The 21,521-nt window shown below is 42.1% G+C and overlaps 1 protein-coding gene across 1 annotated transcript in view; it reads left to right on the forward strand.

Annotated features, from left to right (window-relative positions):
- Positions 1–21,521, forward strand: part of EPYC (epiphycan) — a 49,229-nt gene that overhangs the window by 890 nt on the left and 26,818 nt on the right.

Here is a 21,521-nt window from a genome sequence, read left to right on the forward strand (position 1 = left end):
TGAGCCGCCACAGAGGCTCTCTTTCCCTCCCTTCTCTCTTTCTCCCTCCTCTCCCTTCCCCCTCTCCTCTCCTCTCCCTCTTCCTTCTCCCCCTCCTCTCCCCCTCCCCTCCCTCCCTCGCTCCCTTCTCCCTTCCCGAACCACAATTTGTGATAAAAAAAATTTCGGCCGGTAGTTATTTCCAGCATTGCTGTGCGTTACTCTATCGCATGCCACACTAGCTGACCCTCATTTCCATTTACGCCACCCAAACTCCTCCCAAACCCCTCCCACTTGTATTATTTACTTATAAAATTTCTATCCCGCCCAATTATCTGAAAAACGTTCTAGGTGGTTTCCACAGTAACATACATAATCATAAAACAAACAGCATAAAACAATACAAAATATAGAACTAAAAAATTCAAAATATTCTTAAAACTAAGTTAATTAAAAGCTTCCTTAAATAGGTAAGCTTTAACCTGCTTCTGAAACAATTTATAATCTTCCATCTGCCGGATGCTTGTTGGAAGCTCTTTCCAGAGAGCAGGGGCCACCCATGAGGCTCTTCTTCCTTATCTCCTTCAACTTAGACCTTCTAACTTCTGGCACATTAATAAAAACATACCATCTGACCTCAATGCCTGCTGAGGTATGTACCAAAAAGCTAGACTTTTCAAATACCCTGGGCCCTCCCCATATAATACTTTAAATGTTACTGCTATCAATTTAAATTTAACGCTCTGAGTAAAAGGAGCCAGTGTAATTATATCAATACTGGGCTAATATGTTTTCTTAGGGGAGTCCTGGTAAGAAGGTGAGCGGCTGAATTCAATACTAATTGTAAAACTTGAAAATAACATTTAGGTAAACCTATATATAATGCATTACGGTAATCTAAAGTAAAGAATACAAACGTTTGAATAATCATCCTAAATTTGTTCCTATCCAACACATTTTGCAAGCACTGCAATTTCCCAAGTTTGAAAAACCCGGTTTACAGGCTTACAGCTCAGGCCAGAGAGAAAATTCTGCATCCAAATGCACACCCAGGTCCCTTTCATACTAACAACCAGAAAGGACACCCCACCTAAAATGAATTGCGAAGGCATATTATTTCCAGTCTCCCTTGTAATACCCAAGACCTCTGTCTTGGATACATTTAGTAACAATTAATTTCTACCCATCCAGTTTTTTTTTTAATAAAAACCTGCTGAATGAATTTAACTGTATCCGCAATTGCCCCCCTCAATTGAGAAAACCAACTGAATGTCATCTGTGTATACCATAAAATAGACACTCAGTTTTTGAAACAGCTGACAAAGAGGGAGCAGGAACAAATTAAAAAGTACTGGGAACAAACAGGAGCCCTAGGAACTCCTGCGGAGACCAAATTCTAAGTGGAATAATCCTCATCAATCCATACCTGTTGAAAGTGGCCTTCCAAAAAAAGAACTAAACCATCGGTGGACAGTACCTCAAAACCCTACCTCAGTTAGCCTTTGTTTTAAAATGTTGTGGCACAAAGAATCAAAAGCTGAAGGCATGTCGAGCACAACTACCACAAAGCAGAGTTGCTTACCTGTAACACGTGTTCTCTTAGGACAGCAGGATGTTAGTCTTCACAGATGGGTGACACCATCCGATGAAGCCCAGCACAGAAAACTTTTGTCAAAGTTTCTAGAACTTTGATTGGCACAATGAACATGCCTAGCATGCCACTATCCAGGCGTCCACATGAGGTCCCCCTTCAGTCTCGTAATATAGAATTCACGAGCAAAAAAATAAAATAACAAACCATAGGAGAACCGAACTCCACGAGCTGGCGGGTGGGTTTCCTGAGCACTAACATCCTGCTGTCCTAGAAGAACACCTGTTACAGGTAAGCAACACTGCTTTCTCCTAGGACTAGCAGGATGGTGGTCCCCACAGATGGGTGAATACCAAGCTACAGGCTGATTCCTGTAACAACCATGACCAACAGGCACCGAACCGGGTGCTAACAGGCACAAAAATAACTGTGGTGCTGTTGGTAACATAGGGAGACAGCCTGAACCCAAACAATGGGCCTTAGGCAGGGAGAAATGGGTTTAAGCCTGGAAGAGGTTGCAAAGGACAGATTGGCTGAAGCTCCTGTCATGATGATCATCCCAGTCCAAGCAGTAGTGAGCAACAAACATATGTAGGGAACTCCACGTTGCGGCCTTACAGATTTAGGCAATGGGAAATGCTCGTAAGTGGGCAACTAATGCCGCCATGGCTCTCACAGATTGAGCGGTTATGCGGCCTCCAAGCTGAAGGCCTGCCTGCGTGTAGCAGAAGGAGATAACAATCCGCCACTCAGTTGGACAGAGTTTGCTTGTCCACTGCAACATCTAGCCTGTTCCTGTCAAAGGATATAAAAGGTTGTGTGGACTGCCTGGGGTCTGCTGAGCGTTCAAGATAGAAAACTAAAGCCCTCTTGCAATCCAAACTATGCAGAGCCCATTCATCCTGGTGAGAATGGGGCCTTGGAAAAAAGGTGGACAGAATGACAGACTGATTAAGATGAAAATCAGTCACCTCCTTATGCAGGAACTTAGGGTGCGTATGCAGGACCACCCTATCATGAAAGAATTTTGTGTAGGGCGGATATATAACCAACGTCTGAAGTTCACTAACCCTGCACACTGATGTGACTGCCACCAGGAAGAGAACCATCCAGGTTAGGAACTTCAGATTACAGGAGTGCAAAGGCTCAAAAGGGTCATGCATGAGCTGCGCCAATACTACATTGAGGTTCCAGCACACAACAGAAGGCTAAAAGGGAGGCTTCAGTGGAAGCAAGCCCCGCAGAAATCACCCCACAGTGGGTTGCACAGAGATGGGCATACCACCAACTCCCTGATGGTAAGCGCTGATGGCACTCAGGTGCCCTCTGACCGAGTTGGTCTTTAACCCAGCTTCCAATTGGTGCCACAGATAGTCAAGCAACTTCAGAGAGGGGCAGGCAAAAGGATCCAAGCCATGACCCTTGCACCAGGTGGAGAACCTCCTCCATTTCAGTCGATAAGATTTCCTGGTGGAAGGCTTCCTGGAAGCTACCAACACCTGAGGCACGTCATCAGAGAGGTCTAGGGACTGCAGGACTAAGTGCTCAACATCCAGGCCGTCAAGGCTAACACCCGGAGGTTTGGATGGTGCAGTCTGCCCCGATCCTGTGTGATCAGATGAGGAGAGGTCCCCAGAAGGATGGGTTCTCTGACTGACAGGTCCTGAAGAAGCGGGAACCAGATCTGTTTGGGTCAATAAGGGGCCACAAGGATCATGGTCCCCTGGTCCTTCTGGAGCTTCAAGAGAGTCTTCATGACCAGCAGAAGAGGAGGATATGTGTACAGGAGATCCGTGTCCCAATATCAGGCAAAGGCATCCAAGGCTGGAAGACCATCTGCCCTGAACAAGGAGCAGAATTTGCTCACTTAACTGACTATTAAGAGAAAGAAGAGCTCTGCTAGCAGTACCTCCTGATGCGCTACCAGTCCCCAAAACAGGCATGGAGGGCAATTTGGTGGGATATCCAATAGGTTCAATTGATACCCTTGACAGATGATGGAAAGAACCCACCTGTCTGAGGTTACACTGGGCCACTGGTTCACAAAGAACCACAGCCTACCCCCGACCGGAGAGTCCACCATACTGGGTATGGGTGACTCACCTACGCTCCCTATGACTCAGTCAAAATCCTGTCTCTGGAGTTGACTGTAGCGCAAGCTGGGGCTTGGGGGCTCTCTGTTGCCTGGGACAGCCGTGGGAGCCCTGATGGTGTTGACGGGCGTGAGGAGGTGGAGGATAGTACTTATTTTGGTAAAAGAAAGACTTCCTCTGACCCTGCCTCACTGGCCTCCTAGAAGAGGAGGACGGGTCCAGATTGTAGGCGGAGAGTTGGAGGGTTTCATGGTAGTCCCAAAGTTTGCACACAGTGTCCCTTACCCTATCTCTGAAGAGATTCTCCCCAGTACACAGCAAGTTGGCGAGGAACAGAAATGGTAAGCTGAGGCTGGGAGTTGAAGCAGGGGCTGGAACTTGTAGAGCTTCACCATTGTAAAAGAGAGTTCACCAAACTAAAGAGCTTGATTAGCTTTCTAACTGCTGTGCACAGCTTCCTCATTCCTAGCACCCCATTTTAATCTGGCATTCGCCAATCTAGTTCACGGGAGAAATAGCCCTCATCTCTATTCTTGGCCTTTTATGGCCCCTTGATATCATTGCCTCCAGCTTGCCAGTAAGCATCAATGCTAAGGCTTCAGCCTCTCATCTCCCAGCCGTTGCCAGTTCTAATCCAGCTAGTCCCTTCTCTTAACATCACTTCCCTTTCCGGAGCAATCTCTGGGCACCTGGGATCTAGTTTCTGGTGGTATTTCTATGCGGTCTGGCATGTTGATATTCTCTTCTGGTTCCTATGAGCGTTCTTCTGGTCTATAATCTTCCCAAACAAATAAATATTGTAGTTTGCTTCTCACCCTTCTGGAATCTTGAATAATTTTGACCAGATATTCTTTATGGTCTTGGAGCAAGACTGGGAAAGGAGGCATCTGAGTATGCCCTGGAAAGGATTTCTCAACAAAAGGTTTTAACAGGGAAACGTGGAATAATCTATAAATTCCCAAGGAGTAAGGTAGTTCTAGCTCCAATGTAATTGGGGTGACTTGACGGACAATGGAATACAGACCTGAATTCTAAAGGAACTCAAATACAAAATTGCACAATCTGGTACTGGTAATACAATCTATCAATCAAATCTGCCTTTCTACTTGGGGACTGGAGAGTAGCCAATATACTGCCAATTTTCAAGAAAGGTTCCAGGGTGACCCAGGTTATTGCAGACCAGTAAGCCTGAAATAGGTATTGAGTAAAATGGTGTAAACTATTGCTAAGAATAAAATTACTGGTCACAAGGATAATCATGACCTATTGGGAATAGCCACCATACATTTAGCTAAGGGATGTTATGCCTTATTAATCTCCTAGAACTCTCTAAAGGTGGGAACAAGCATGGGGATAAAGATGAGCCAATCAATGCAGTGTACTTGTATTTTCAGAAGGTATTTGATAAATACCCTTATGAGAAATTCCTTGATAAATTAAAAAATCATGGGATAGGAGACTATATTTTACTCGGGACTAAAAGATAGGAAACACACAGTAGGAGTAACTGATCAATGTTTCCAGTGGAAAGAGGTAAATTGTGGTGTACCACAGGGATAGTATTGTTTAACTTAACGATCTGGAAAAGGGAGCTATTTATTTGTTTATTGATTGATTGATTTTTATATACCGACATTCGAGTACACACATCACATCGGTTTACAGTTGCTATCAAATGTACAAATTAAGAACATTTGCATTTCCAAAGAATAAATAGATGTAACTTCATAAAATTCATATAAAAACTATAAAAGAATTAAGATAAAAATTCTAAAAAGTGTTTAAAAGTAGCAGAAAGATATAAAAGTTATAAAAGAGAAACACAGTATCCAGTTTGTTGAAAGGCTTGTTGAAATAGCCATGTTTTAAGGTTTTTTTTAAATGTCAATATTTGTTTCAAGCCTAAGGTCTTGTGGCATTGAGTTCCACAGTTAAGGCCCAGCTATGACTGATCAAAGTTGCAGATGACACCAAAATATTCAAAGTAATCAAAACACAAACAAAGTATAAGCAACTGTGAAAGGAGCTTGCCAAACTGGGAAACTGGGTATCTAAATGGGAGATAAAATTTAATGTGGACAAGTGCAAAATGATGCACATAGAGAAAAATAATCATTTAGCATTTGTTTATATACCGAGGTATAGGAGACATTGCCTTCACTCTGGTTTACATTATAACAAACCAGTTACATTTAAATCCATAACAGTATAACAGTAAAAAATAGAATCAGAACAATAACTTAGTAATGGACAATAAATACATTAAATATTAGAAATATGATTGTATAAAAAATCTTGCAGGGGGACGGTTGATACCGTAACAAAGTGAGAAAGGTTTCTGTGAGTCAGGGCAGATGACGTAGGAGGGGGATTGCTCACGTAGAATGGAACGTACAGAGGATGAGATCAAAGATTTATGTTATGCTGTCATTGGGTGAGCAACCATTGCAGGACTGTGATAGTAGCCAGGTTTTAAGTTCTTTTTTAAAAGATTTAACGTTTACTTGTGAATTGAGGTGATGAGGTAATGAGTTCCATAATTTTGGGCCGACGATGGAGATGGCTCTATTTCTTGTGGAGGATAATTTGGCTTGTGGTAGTGAAGGAACATCCAGCTGAATTTTATATGTTGACCTTGTTGTACGTGAAGATTTATGTAAATGTATAATATTGTCCAGGGCGGTGTAATCTACTTTATGAATTGACTTGTGTAGGATTGTGAGGATTTTGTACTCTATTCTTTTTTCGACCGATAACCATTGTAAGTTGTAGAGTACTGGGGATATGTGGTCGGATTTTCTTTTGCCAGTTAGAATTCTGGCAGCTGCATTTTGGAGTAACTGCAGTGGTCTTAAGGTTGATTTAGGAAGGCCAATTAGAAGGGAGTTGCAGTAGTCCAAACTGGAGAAGATGAGGGCTTGAAGAACGGTTCTGAAGTCCTGGGGGTGAAGCAGTGGTTTTAGGTGTTTGAGAATTTGAATTTTGTGGAAGCCTTCTCTTGTTCTTGTTGTGATGTGTTTTTTGTAATTTAGCTCATTATCTAGCCAAATACCAAGGTCTTTAACGTTGTCTTTAAGATGAATTTGAATGTTGTCAAATTGGAAGGGTGGAGTGGATGTTGTACCAGAGGTTTTTCTTGTCATTAAAATACATTCTGTTTTGCTCATATTTAAGCATAATCTTAGCAATTTAGCAATTTAGCAATTTAGCAATTTTCGTATTGCATCGAGGTGTGAAACTGCTTTTGACAATGCGTCTTCTAAAGACGAAGTTATAGGAATGAGCAGTTGTATGTCATCAGCATACATGTAGAAAATGATGTTAAGGCTTGAGAGGAGTTGGCATAAAGGTAGAAGGTAGATATTAAAGAGAATAGGTGATAAAGCCGACCCTTGAGGAACTCCTGTTTCCAGGGGTATGGCCTCTGATGAAATGCTGTTGTAGGAGACTTTGAAAAACCTGTTATTGAGGAAAGAGGTAAACCAGTTACGGGTTTTTCCAGCGAGACCGATGGATTCCAGGCTAGAAATAAGCCTTTTGTGGTCCAATGTGTCAAAGGCTGCTGACAGATCGAGGAGGATCAGAAGGTGATCTAGTTTGTTATCGAAGCCTCTTAGTAAGGTATCAGAAAGATTGAGTAGAAGGGTTTCTGTACTGAGGTTTTTCCTAAAACCGTGTTGTGTGGGAAATAGTATATTGTGGTCGTCAAGATGTTCGTTTAGTTGTTTCAGAACCGCCTTCTCTGTTAGTTTAGCAAAGAGGGGTAAGTTTGAAATTGGGCGGTAATTGTTTAAATCTTCTGGGTTCAGGTTTTTTTTCTTTAGTAGTGGCGTGATTGTAGCAATTTTTAATTTGGTAGGAAGCTCGCCCTCTATAAGAGATTTGTTGATGATTGCTGCTATTGTTGGGGCAATGGGATGAGCGATTTCCTTTAACGTTCTGGTCGGGATGGTGTCCATGTCATGACGTGCAGGGTTTATTTTTTTCAGCATTTTCTCAGTTTCCATGTTGGAGATAGGATTGAATTCAAGCCAAGGACTTATGTTTGTTAATGTTTGCTTTTCTATGATAGATGGGGTGTTGAAGGCATCAGTTATTTTTGAAATTTTGTTCTTGAAAAAGATGGCTAAGTCTTGGCTCAAATTTTTGGTTACAGATGTATTGGGGTTGTTGTTATCGGCGATGATGTTGTTTACTAAGTTGAACAGGGATTTAGATTTGTTGGCGGAGTTATTTATTTTTTTACCGTAATAATAACGTTTCGTGTTCTGAATAGTTTTTTTGTAGGCGGCTAGTTGTGTGCGGTATTTCTGCTGTAATAAGGGCTGTTTGTTTTTTTGCCATTCTTTTTCGATTTTCCTGAGGGCCGTTTTCATGTTTTTTAGAGTGGTGTTATACCAAGGGTTTTTTTGTTCTCTTTTATTCTTTAAACGTTTGATTTTCTCTGGGTTAATATTGTTGGCGGTTTCTTCAGTAATTTGATGCCAGGATTGGATAGCATTATTTATGTTAGAAAGGTCGAGATTAGCCAGCTGATACCCCAGTTCTTGTAGGAGAAGATCAGATTGAAATGGAGGTCGGTATTTGAAGAAATTTTGTGTATCCTTGGTGTTAGTTAAATTGTAATTTATTTGAGTCTTACATAGTAGTAGATGGTGATCAGACCAGGGAACTGGACTATGGAAAATTGAGGTATTTGAGAAGTAGCTATTAGTGAATATTAGGTCCAATGTGTGACCTGCTTTGTGTGTGGGGTTGTGCACTTGTAGGAAGCAATTTAAGCTTGAGAGCATATCTAGAAAGGTTTTGGAGTTTTGAGATCTTGGGTTGGTATCTATATGGAGGTTGTAGTCGCCAAGAATGATTGTAGGTTTTTTCAAGTTAATGTAGGTAATAAGGAACTCAAGGAGTGGAGAGATGTTACTATCGAGAAGTTTAGGAGGGCAATAGACAAGGCAAATTTGTAGGTTTGGAGAGTCGAATAGTGCTACTTCAAATTGTTTTGGGAGATTATGTGAGATCATTTTCATTGAAAGATGTTTTTTGATAAGAAGGAGAAGACCGCCTCCTCTTCGGTAATTGCGAGGGATTGAGAAAGAGTCATAGGCATTGTTGTCAAGTTGGTTCAGTAAGGCTTGATCGGTGTTTTTGAACCAGGTTTCTGTAATGGCGATGAAGTCAGGGTTTTTTTCTTGTAGAATATCAGATATTAATATGAATTTTTTGGTTAATGATTGTGCATTGATGAGGAGGAAGGTGATGCAAAGTAAAAACAAAGTATAAAACATAAAAACTATAAAAGAATTAAGATAAAAATTCTAAAAAGTGTTTAAAAGTAGCAGAAAGAGATAAAAGTTATAAAAGAGAAACACAGTATCCAGTTTGATGAAAGGCTTGTTGAAATAGCCATGTTTTAAGGTTTTTTTTAAATGTCAATATTTGTTTCAAGCCTAAGGTCTTGTGGCATTGAGTTCCACAGTTAAGGCCCAGCTATGACTGATCAAAGTTGCAGATGACACCAAAATATTCAAAGTAATCAAAACACAAACAAAGTATAAGCAACTGTGAAAGGAGCTTGCCAAACTGGGAAACTGGGTATCTAAATGGGAGATAAAATTTAATGTGGACAAGTGCAAAATGATGCACATAGAGAAAAATAATCATAACTTTGTTGGTAATTTTCATATGGGTGTAAAATCTGCAGGTACTTTTTATCCACAGACTTTATAATAACTTTCAAGATGAAAGTATGTGTGTGATTTAGCTTTGAAAATTACCTAAGGAATAGTACTCGCACATATTTACAACTACTAATATGTGTAGGCAATTTTCTCAGATAAATTTAGCAGCATACAGAAGGGGAGTTAGGAGAAATCAAGGAATGAAATGGCACAGTGTTCCTTTCCTCTTTTGTAAGTATACAGGCCGCAGAATGACCAAGCCAAATGCAGGTGCAGAGGAGCATGTTAGTAGGTGGGTAGTGAAAAAAAGGCCAAACCAATGCTTACCTCATAAGCCCATGGACAGCTCCACTCAGTCTGTCCTCTCTGAAACCCTCTCCTGGACCTAGGTCTCTCCTTCCCAGCCACTATACCTCATTTCACTTCATGTGGTGTGCTGAGTTGGGGTTGCAGATTGGATCACCATTTTGACCCCATGTTGGGAATGCCTGGATCATGTGGTCATCTGCCACATTGTACCCTCGGCCATAGTATGTCACGGTTCTCAGTGTCTCAATTTTCACACTTCGGTGTGAGCATTAAAAATGGTCCATATTTTGATATACATTTTATGATTTTCATGAGAAGGATCTCCAAAAGTCAAAGGCAAGTCACAGGTTTCTCTAGACATCCTGGAAAAAAAAAATCACAAAGGTAGGATAAAAATGTGCAAAAAGCCTGTAAGTCAGTTTGCTTGGACAACATTGGAAACAGTCCATCATTTGCATACGGATTTAATTTCCTTCAACTTCTGTGTAGTTTGTCATAAAGAATATTGCAAACAGCCTTGGTCTGATCCCATATGGCAATCTTATGTTTTAACCAGACATAAAAAGCAAACCTAAAACTGGCCTATGTAGAAATAAAGTTTGTCTCAAACAAAACTGATGAGCTGCAGAACACAATCTATGAACCTTCTGATCTAAAATCACCACTTGTGAAGGATGGAGTGTGGTGCAAATCATTTTTTGTGCAATTAATTTACTTTTGGAATTCATGGAGATATACAGAGAGCACAAAGCAGTAAAGTCAAATTACCACTTGTTCAAAATCTGTGGTGTTTCATCCAATCAAAAAAGCACAAATTAAAAACCCGTGATTCATGAAATATGAATTTCAAGCTCCCAGCTAGTGAGCCACAGTTTATTTTTTGCTTTTGAAATCCTAGACAGTAATTTGCAGATTGTAATACAAAGATCGCTTTTGAAAGCTTTTAATTAACATGGAGTTATTTGTCCCATCTCTGTGCACAAACAGTGCTAGACAATATCATATCAGACCACAATTATCACCTGCAGTGGTATTTATTCAAGAACTGGGATTTAATTTCCAAATGAGAGGCACAGACTAGATGATCGTGCCAATTAAGCAGTATGTTCTCTGCCTACTGAGAAAATGAGTGCTTTTCACGAGCCTTCAAATGCCATTATAAATGCATGCACGCTAAGGTCTGTTTAGAAAGAGAGGAGTCCCAGAAGAGTCTGGGCACAGGCTTCACTTTCTGTTAGTGATTCACTAAGATGAAGCTGCCTGCTAGGAAGGACGTCACTTGGAAACCGCCTTCTGACTTCCTGCTGCACCTCTGAACCCCCTCTGAAAGGAGTTCACCATTTCATCTGTCAGACTGGACTAAGAAGAAACCTAACAGGAAGAGTGCGAAACCCCTGAGCTCATTCATTGGGGCAAGACTGGGAATAGAGAGAAAACCGTTCACAAACTTATTGTGCCACTTCCTTGAAAAGGGCTTCTTTTGTCTCATCATTCCCGGAGGAAACACAGAGATGCCAATTTAAAATCGATCTGATGACCCCTGCTGCTAACAGCAGGTAGATTTTATAACATGCATGCGTGCGTCCATGAGCACGTGGTTCCCAGCGCACACACATGGACGCGCCAATTTTATAACATGCGGTGCATGCAAAGAGGGGTGAATTTATGCAAAGTCCACACAGCAATACAATGGGGCCTTCCCCAGTTCCCTCTCAGTGCACCACTAGAGCTAACCTACCTTGGCTCAAATTTTTTATTTTATTACTTGCTGCTCCTTGGGAGCAGAAGTAATTTACGCATGCCAGCCGGCTGCCAGTGTGTGCTTCCCCGGGATTTACGCGCGCAGGCCTTTTAAAATCCGTCCTTAAGATAGCAGAAGCATGACCTAGTAGTAAGCATTCAAACAATTCAATGAGTGTTGGGGCTGCCTGAATGAATGGCAAACAGGGTAATATTAAATACTAGAAGTCCTAATAATAACACAGGCAACCACACAAGTGGATCTGACTGGCAGGCTGCGATGACAAAATGAACTAGCAGCTGGGTCTATCAGGCAGGCTAAAAGCACAGTAAATACATGAAGTCCTAGTGGAAACATAGGTGCTCATGTAACTGGCTCTTTCTGGCAGGCTACACAGAAGACTTAGGTCAGATGTTCGGGCAACAGCCATGCTAGTCAGGGACGTTTTAAGCCCTGGGCAAATTGTTCTGTGTATGCCTCCTTTTATCTTTTCCATATTGAGGCCACCATCCCTCTGCTCCCCAACTCTCCAACTCTAGCACTCATCTCCTTCCCTCTCCACCATTAATCTGGTGCTGCTGGCTCCTTGATGCAGCTTTCCTCTCCTGTGCTGGCTGGCGGGAAAATAACTGCATGCTGACTCCTCCTTGCAGAATATATGGGCAGATGCAAGTGCACCTCTGCTTTCTTCCAGCCCAAGTGGGCTGATACCTTGCCTCCTTCTGGCCCATGTGAGCCAACACAAGCATGCCTGTGCTGTGTGGTGGGAGACAGTTTCTTCCTTCTGACCTGTGCGGACTGGCGCAAGCATGATGCTAAGGGTCTTGTGTTGTGGGAAGGACCGGGACAAGGATATTGGGTGCCATAGGTGAACCTCAGCTGGCACAAATACAAACCAAACTTTCAATACCATTAAGGTAGAAAGTAGGGAATTTAAAACTGATGTTATCATCCATCTGGGGACCAATGACCTTGCTAGAAAAACAGCATCCAAACAGCAAAGAGAGATTTCCAGAAGCTGGGGAAGAAGCTTAGGCACATGGCTCAAACTATTCCCTTGTCAGAGGTATTACCTCTTCACAGAAAGGGAAGAGAAGGATTAGGTCTTCAATACGTAGCTCATAACCAGGTGTAAAGAAGAAGGTTTTGGATACAATAGAGATTGGGGCAGTTTATGGAATAATAAAAGTTTATACATCGAAGATGGTCTGCATCAGTCTGTAGTAGAAAAAAACGATCCTAAGTGAGAAACTCAGAACATATGTCATCATGCATTTAAACCGAAGGACTGGGGTGGCAACCCCAGCACATTGAAATACAGGAATTGGGTGGAGAAAAGAACAAAATTAGTCCACCTTTAGGAAAAAAGTGTTAAAAAAAAAAAAGGTGTCTGGGAAGAGCAGCAAACCAAGGGGAAAAAAAAAAACCGGAAAGCTGTGGGCACAAATGCTCACAGTCTGAGCAACAAAGTTCCAGATTTGCAGGCCCTAATGATGGAGGCGGACTTGGATATTGTTGCTATTACAGAGATATGGTTCAGTGAGTCTCATGAATGGGATACGGCTATAACCTGCTGAGGGAAGTCGGAAATGGCAAAAAAGGGGGAAGAGTATCTCTTTATCTTAAAAACAATATCTTAGTAACTGAAATGCAAGTGGGAATAAGAAAGAAGCACTCTGGGCTGTCTTAACATCAATGGTGGTGCTTCCATTTATACTGGTGTAGTCTATGGGCCTCCAAATCAGACAGAAGAACTGGACAGAGATCTGGCTGAAGACATCCAAAACGTGGGAAAAAGAGAGAAATGTTGCTCGTTGGTGATTTAGTGGTTAAGATGGAAAGAAGAAGTCAAATGAAGGTCAAAGTCATGGATTTCAGAAATAAAGACTTTGAAAAGATGAAGTACTTTGAGGAGGAGTTAGAAGGATGGAAGCCGATGAAAGAAGTAGGACAACAGTTGGCTAAATTAAAAGGGGCTATATTAAGTCAGGCAGCAAGTCTTTATGTAAAAAAAAGTAAAATAAGAGGAAAAGAAAACCAGTATGGTTCTCTAAAGAGGTGGCTGAAAAACTAAAGGCAAAAAATTCAGTGTTCAAAAAGTATAATGGAACACAAAAAGAAGCACACAAGGAAGAATATCTGGTGAAGAAAGGAGGAAGGCCAGAGATAACCTCTTCAATTTAGGGCCAGAATAAAAAGGGCCTTATAGTTCCCTAAGGCTAATCTCACTGTGTCCTGGCCCTCTAACTCTTGTCTCCATTCACCACACTGTTAGCTACTGGGGTGCCAGGCTTCCATCGGCTGAGAGGAAGACAAGCCTCCAGGGCCCTAAGTGCGCAGTTGGTGGGGATAAACACAGTCTCTCCACTCCCACTCGACCTTACCCACTGTGGTAGTTCTCACTCCAGTAGATCTCAGTAGGCTGGTTCTCCATTTCAGAAAGAACTGGAAAGAAGCATGAAGTGGTGTTCAAAACAAAATAAGTTTATGATAACTCCTAAAAACCTGATACAAAGCAAAAATAGGAACATCACAAAATAGAAAAATAAAAATCTTTGACTATAAATGAAATGAAACTCCAAGTGCCTTAGGGGTTCATTTTTAAAAGGATTTACATGCCTAAAACTGGGGTTTATATGTGTAAATGCACTTTATCCGTGTAAATGGGCTTTTGAAAACTGCTATAATAGTACGTTAAATTTACCCGTATAACTCCTTTGAAAATTACCTCCTTCATCTCTCTTTTTCTGATTCTGAGTCAATGTTCCTTCCTGATGACAGGAGAGCTTGAAATAATTTCTACTCCAGAAAGTGGGTAGGAAGATGGTGGTAAAAAGATTTCCTCTCAACTAAGAATAAAAGAAAAACGTCTCCAAAACAGTCCTTATGTGGGACCCAAGTGGCAATCCCTCATGGCTGGAGGCACAAACTTCGTCTGATTCCAGCCTTTTAAAATCACTTCTATCTTTATTTGGTAATTACAGCAAACAAATATTAGTAGACGGTCTTATCTTCAGAACAGTGTATTCTCATTACTCACAATTTAGTACTGCTTCCCTCAGTACTCACAGCTTCGTTACAGCTTAGTGTTTGGACAGCTTTATTCTACAGAAGCTGCCTTCCTCCTGGAGACCTAGGCCTGGTCAGACTATCCCCACCTGGATCCCAGCTCTTATTCCTCCCCTGCTGGGTCACGTCCACAGAGCGCTATCTCTCGCAAGTGGAACTAAGGTGGACCAGGCATCTAGCCTGCTCCTGCACAGGTTTAAGGGTGAAAATAAGGGCACTCCATCACACCTTACTTCTGACAACTATTGTCCCCACTTCAAATGAATGCAGGGCAAAGTAGCACTCTGTCCCAATCTCCTCAGGCAGGGTTGAAAAGCTCTTCTGAGCAGAGAGTAGGTCAAAAACAAAACCAACTCTCTCAAAAGGTAAAACCTCTCCTCTTCTCTTTCTCTCACAAAGGACAATCCCTTTTCCAGGTCTATAAAAGCAACTGGCAAGCAGGGAAAAGTCCTACCTCTCTGAAAAAGGTTGTGGGGTCTGATTTTGGGGAACCATCAAAACCACTCTTCACCCTTCAAAAGTAAAAAAAAACACAAAACAAAACACCCCACAGATTGCACATGCTCAACCCAGTTTATATAGGCACAGCTTGATCTATCCCAGCATACTGGGTGCAGAAAAATCTTAGGGATGGTCTTAGAAATGCAAAAGCCTTCTCCCTATACCTGGCCAAGGGCAAACAAGTGGAAAGAGAACAAAGTACTTTTTATATAAGATTGAAAGGAGACAATTATCATTGTGTGGAGAAAGATGGAGGCAGAAACATTAAACAAACACTTCATTTCAGTGTTTACTAAAGTGCTTGAGGAAGGACCATTTCTGGTGGATAACACCCTGCTGCCCCCTTTTTCGTCTTTGCATTTCCAACCCTTTCCTCTTACGATGCTATCCCACCCCATCCCTATCCTCAAGCACTACACCTCCGCAACCTGTTTACTCCAGCCCTTTACCTCCTATGAACACCGCAGATCGCTACTCCCCATCATGACCTCCCCATTCACCCAACTAATTGGCCTCACAACCTTCATGATCCTCCTCCTAAATGCACAGTCCATCGTCAAAAAAAGCTGTCTTACTTAATGACATCCTCACTGATGATAGCCCCGACATCTGCGCCATCACCGAAACTTGGCTCAAGAACTCCGACTCAGTCCTAATAAACCAACTCCCAACCGACCTATATAACATCTTCTCCATTCCCAGACTCAAGAAAAGAGGAGGAGGCCTCCTGCTTGCCGCTAAAAAGAAATTCAACTTTACTATTTCCCCCCCCCCTCCCACAGACTGGAAATTGGCTTATTTAAATCACCCACGCTCCAAATCTGCCTAATTTACGCCCCCTGGGCTCCTTGAAAACAACATGTCCCCCTTGATCGAATACATCACCAAATACCTAGATATAAACTCTACTGCGATTATCCTCGCAGATCTTAATCTCCATGTTGACCCTGTACCCCTATCATCCTCATGCGACTCCTTACTTTCATCCCTAAATGCCCTAGGCTTTAAGCAGATTATCTCTAACCCCACTCATAAGGCAGGCCACACCCTGGATCTCATCTTTACCAACTCCCTGATCCTACCCGACCCTCCCACTTGCCAACCCATCCCCTGGTCTGACCATTTCCGCATTGAAACTACCTGCTCCATTAAAGACACTCTCTCTCCCACACTCTCCAAGAAGACAACTCATTTCTGTAGACCTTGCAAAACAGATGACCTCATCGCAACCCTCTTCTGCGAACTCGCCAAACTGGACCTTACTGACGCCAAGTCCGCCCTTTCCTCATGGTATCAACTCACCAACACAGTAGCCAATTCTGTCTACCCTACACAATCCTGAGAAATCAACCCTGCAAATATTAAAAAACAACCATGGTACACCCCAGAGCTTAGAACCATGAAACTCAAACTCAGGAAACTTGAAAAAAGCTGGCGAAAAGAACAATCCCCCACCCTTCAAGCCATGTTCCGATCCCACCTCCACACTTACAGGATTGCCATCGATAAAACTAAAAGGGACTTCTACACCCAAAGGATCCATCAACTTCAGTTTAACGCCCGAGCCCTCTTTGAATTTGTTGCTACATTAACTAAAGCTACCCCCACCCCCTCCCCTGACACTGATTACAAAACTAAATGCGAAGAGCTTGCCCTATATTTTCACAAGAAAATAGAAAGAGTTATGGCACGTTTCCCCCCTTCTCCCACATGCCCCAATTCCCCTACTACAATCCCCTCCACTACCTCGCCCACGCCTACCACATCCCAAGCAATAAGCACCCTTGCCATACTCGAATCATTCGAGACCACCACACATGTTGAGATAGAATCCATCCTTAAGAGAATCAATCCTGCTGTGCATCCCTCTGATACCATTCCCACCAAAACCCTCCATACCATCCCTAACATTATCTCCAAGCCCATTGCTAATATCATCAACAGCTAAATATCCTCTGGCATTGTACCAAACCTACTTAAACAAGCCATAATAAAACCTATTCTAAAAAAACCCTCCTTGGACCCAACAGACCCGGCCAACTATCGTCCAATCTCTAACCTTCCCTTTATTTCAAAAATCCTATAAAAAATTAACAGGCAACTAACAAACTACCTAGATGATCACCACATCCTCTTCCCTTCCCAATTCGGTTTCCGCAGACACCATAGCACTGAAACCCTTCTCATCTCCCTTTCTGACTATATTCTGAAAGCCCTCGATAAAGGCCAATCATACATCCTTGCCATCCTGGATAGATCCGCCGCATTTGATACGGTTAACCACAACATTCTATTAGAGCGCCTAAGGGAAATTGGCATTTCCAGCTCCGCACTCTGCTGGTTTCAATCATACCTTACCAACAGACAATACAGAGTGAAAAGTGGGCTCTGTGAATCAAAACTCATTAACCTGCTGCAAGGTGTTCCCCAAGGTTCCTCCCTGTCCTCCACCCTCTTCAATATATACCTCCTTCCCCTCTGCCATCTCCTATCTGAGCTCGGTCTTCCGCACTTTATATATGAGGACGACGTTCAGATTCTCATTCCCATAACCGATACTCTACCTAATGACATGAAGACCTGGGAATCAGCCCTAGCAGCCATCAGCTCCCTGCTCTCCGACAACTACCTCATGCTCAATACCTCCAAAACAGAGCTCTTATACATCTCACCCCACCATAACAACCCCAACCCTCCCACACCTAACACACCACCCCCCACCATCTCCTTCTCCAAACACATTCGCAGCCTAGGCGTCACCCTGAACAACCACCACAACCTAAAAAAATTAATCAACTCTACCCTTAAAGATGGTTTCTTCAAGCTTCACATGCTAAAAAAACTGAAACCTCTACTTCATCTTAATGACTTTCGCACAATCCTCCAAGCCACCATACTATCCAAACTTGATTATTGCAATGCCATCCTCCTAGGCCTACCTAAAAATGCCCTCCAGCCCCTTCAGATGCTCCAGACCTCTGCGGCACATATCCTTACTAATGCCCACCGATATGATCACATCACCCCCGTCCTCAAACACCTACATTGGCTGCCTATCACATCATGGATTATATACAAATCCCTCACCATCATTCATAAATCCATTCATAATCACGTCCTGCCCTGGTTCAAAGAACACCTCCGATTTCGTACCCTTGGCAGACCTACCAGAACCCAACACTGTGTGACACTGCAAACACCCTCGCCTAAACTGACAAAACTTAAGTCTACCAAAGAATGTGCCCTCTCCATCGCTGGGCCTGCCCTTTGGAACAAGATGCCACCTAGTCTTTGCCAGGAACTGTGCCCAAAAAAATTCAAACAGCATCTCAAGACCTGGCTCTTTAAACAGGCATACACCTAACTGACCCTCTATACCCAGCCTGTTTCCTCTCCACCTCTTTGTAAATACCCCTGCATAATTTTCCTTAAATTACCCTCTTATCACTTCCGGTAATACATAATCCCTAAATCCCTTTAGTCCTCCTCCCTGTTTATACATCCCCGCCTTTTAGGTCTCAGTGAATTTCTCCTTAACATGTTCTATTTTCCTGTACATTTCCCCTGTACAGTTCCCCAGTACATCTCCCTTGCACATCTCCCTTCCAGGCCAATGCATCCCTTGCCACCCCCCTTGCTTGTAATATATACCCCTTCTACATTGTTAATTATTACTGTTGCTCTCTTAATCCTGTTACTACGTTGATACCTGTTCATTGTAAAGCCTCTTGCTGCATTAAGTTACCTGTAAACCAGGGTGATGTTCCCAACGTAACCCAGCATATAAAATGCTTAAATAAATAAATAAATACATGCAAAACCCAGACTTTACCAACACGGAATAAGGTACCACAAATTAGATATAAAAATGTTTAGGCAAAATCCGAATTCTTCTTTGATCTGCGGTTCATGTAAGAGCAGAGTGGATCTTCTTTTTTTGTTCCCCTTACTTTGCCTGCTCCAGACTCATGCCCCCTCTCTCCTGTTCCCTGCACGCTATATGGGAAAGGAGGGACTGGAGCAGCAAACAGAGGGCTGTCCTCTGCTCTCTTGAGATTTGGGGCCCAGGTCACCAGAGTCACTAGGGCAGAGTCCTATGTGCTCATGCAATGGCCCACTGCTATGCAGGACCCAGGGCAGCTGCCCATTTTGCCATAGGTAAAAGCAGCCCTAATGCTAGTATTTGTAGCTATTTAGATTATTATGCGTCCATTGATTCTGGTACTGTTCCTAACCCACTAAAACAAGCCATCCTTAAACCCACCCTAAAAAACCTAAACTTGACCCAGCTGAACTTACTAATTACCGCCCCATCTCCAATCTCCCATTTATTGCAAAAATATTAGAAAAAACAATTAACCGCCAGCTCACTATTTAGATGAACACCAAATCCTCTCCGCGTCTCAATTTGGTTTTCGGAAGTTACACAGCACGGAAACCCTTCTTCTTTCACTCTCTGATTACCTGATCAAAAGTCTTGATAAAGGGTTATCCCATCTACTAGTAATACTAGATATTTCAGCTGCATTTGACACCGTGAACCATCAGATCTTACTCAAACGACTTTTCGAAGTTGGAGTAACCGGTCTTGCACACAATTGGTTTAGCTCTTACCTTTGCAACAGAAACTATAAAGTCAAAATTGGCAACTACGAATCTCAGGAAATTCCCCTCTCACAGGGAGTCCCTCAAGGCTCCTTACTCTCATCTACTTTATTTAATATTTACCTGCTACCCCTCTGCCAGCTCCTCTCTAGCCTTAAGCTACCTCACTATTTGTACGCCGACGATGTACAAGTCCTTATTCCTATTACTGAATCTATACCCAAAGCTCTTGAAATCTGGCAAGCTACTCTCACCTCAATTAACAACCTCTTAAACTGTATTCAACTTGCCCTTAACACCACAAAAACGGAACTCATTGTTATATCACCTCCTACATCATTACATACTACGCCCATAACACCTACTATTCCGCCAAGCACACAATTCTCCTCCCAAGTCCGGGACCTAGGAGTCCTACTTGACGACCAAATGTCACTGAAAAAATTTATTAATGCAACACTCAAAGAAAGTTTTTTCAAGATCCACACACTCAAAAAACTCAAACCATTATTGCACTTTTCTGATTTCCGTACTGTGTTACAAGCCATGGTCTTTTCGAAAATTGACTATTGTAATGCTCTGCTATTAGGCCTACCCAAAAGCTCCTTACACCCGCTACAAATCCTGCAAAATACTGTGGCTCGTATCCTCACCAACACTACCTCAAAGGAGCACATCACCCCTATCCTTAAGGGGTTACACCGACTCCCTATTCACTCTCGCATACAATACAAGGCATTATCACTCATCCACAAAGCTCTCCACAATCCTGAAATTAACTGGTTCTCTAACTCATTACAATTTTATACATCTAACAGACCAACTAGAAATCAATACTTAGCCACCCTGCAAACCCCCTCTCCAAAAACATTTATTTATGCCTCCACTAAAGCCCGCGCCCTGTCTCTCGCTGGCCCCATGTTATGGAACTCCATGCCCTCTGAGTTGCGTCTAGAACTGTCCACCAAGTTATTTAAACACAAACTCAAGACATGGTTATTCACTCAAGCTTACACATGATTCCAATCTCCTCCTCCATAGCTTCCATCTGCCAATCCTCTCATTCTTTATCTTGCCTCTTTCACCCTATCTTTTCTTCTCCTTATAACCCTAGAGGTTCACATAGGTATCCACTATCCAGGGATATCTGTGCCACCCGCCTCTAATGATGCTTTCCTGTTTCACTTTTATCACCTCTCCTTACATGTAACGTCTGTCACAGCCTCTCTCTCCCAACTTTTTACTCTATCTCCTACCATCCCACTCCCCTACCTTCCCTTCATACTAAGTTATTTCCACCAATGTTAATTTTTAAGCTATTTTTAAGTAATATCCTAAGTTGTTTTATCTATTAATTACACTTTGCTATGCATATTTAATTAACTTAAGCCTTGTTTGCCTCCTCCACATTCTTGAGTTGTTCATTGTAATAGTTTAACTTTTTATTATTTTGTTTTATGTATAATGCTTTGGCGTATAGTTTATTAACCTTTACTATCTTATTCTATGTATAACGCTAAGGCATATGTTAATATGTTCTCTGTACACCGACGTGATATCTTGATAAGCGGCGGTATATAAAAACCAATAAATAAATAAATAATAAATCAATCAATATTATAAAGCTTTGCAGTTGGACATGGGAAGGGAGTGGTGCTGTTTGTGAATTAAGTGGAGGAACCTAGAAGCTCATCTGCCCGAGATGGTAAAGAACAAATTAGAAAGACAGCAAAAGCTGTCCTAGATAAGGAGATATTTCATTTATTTATTTATTTATTTATAGATTCTTTTATACCGCGGTACGTATAGTTATACATCACCTCGGTTTACAGTAAAACGATAAATTAGCAACAGGCTTTACATATAACAATTAAACAGATATATACCTTACAAGTCATCGCATTCTAGGGCTGGCACCTGGGATATATCATTGCAGCATGGACAGGAATAAT

Source organism: Rhinatrema bivittatum, chromosome 4 (genome assembly GCF_901001135.1).
Source record: "Rhinatrema bivittatum chromosome 4, aRhiBiv1.1, whole genome shotgun sequence".
Lineage (NCBI taxonomy): Eukaryota > Metazoa > Chordata > Amphibia > Gymnophiona > Rhinatrematidae > Rhinatrema > Rhinatrema bivittatum.